We start from the raw sequence: 432 nt of genomic DNA, 5'->3' as shown, positions 1-432 counted from the left end.
AAAGCAGATACTAGATATTTTACATTCATAGAGGTTTGATACAGTACCATCCTACATCAATAATACTAGATTCAGTTTTGGTTTGAAATTTACTTTGTCTGCAAATAAGATTGCTACCCCTGTTTTTCTCTGGGCTCCTGTCACATGGAGAATTGTTTTCTATCTTTTCACTTTCAGTCTATGGGCTTCTTTTCGACTAGGTGTGTTTCTTGTATACAACATATTATTGGATTTTGCTTCTTATTCCATTTTGCTGTCTATTTCTCTTGATTGGTGAGTTGAGGCCATTGACTTTGCTGGTTATAACTGATATGTACTGACTTATTATTGATATGTTATTGGCCTTTTGTTGACTCTTTTTACTTTTTCACCTTCTCCTTTTAATTTCTTGCCTTGCCGATTTGATTTGCTCTGTTGGGCCTCATGGTGTTG

Source organism: Fukomys damarensis, unplaced genomic scaffold, assembly GCF_012274545.1.
Source record: "Fukomys damarensis isolate Sample0158 unplaced genomic scaffold, DMR_v1.0_HiC HiC_scaffold_37, whole genome shotgun sequence".
NCBI lineage: Eukaryota > Metazoa > Chordata > Mammalia > Rodentia > Bathyergidae > Fukomys > Fukomys damarensis.
The sequence above is the reverse complement of the archived record's forward strand: the minus strand, read 5'-3'. Positions refer to the sequence as shown.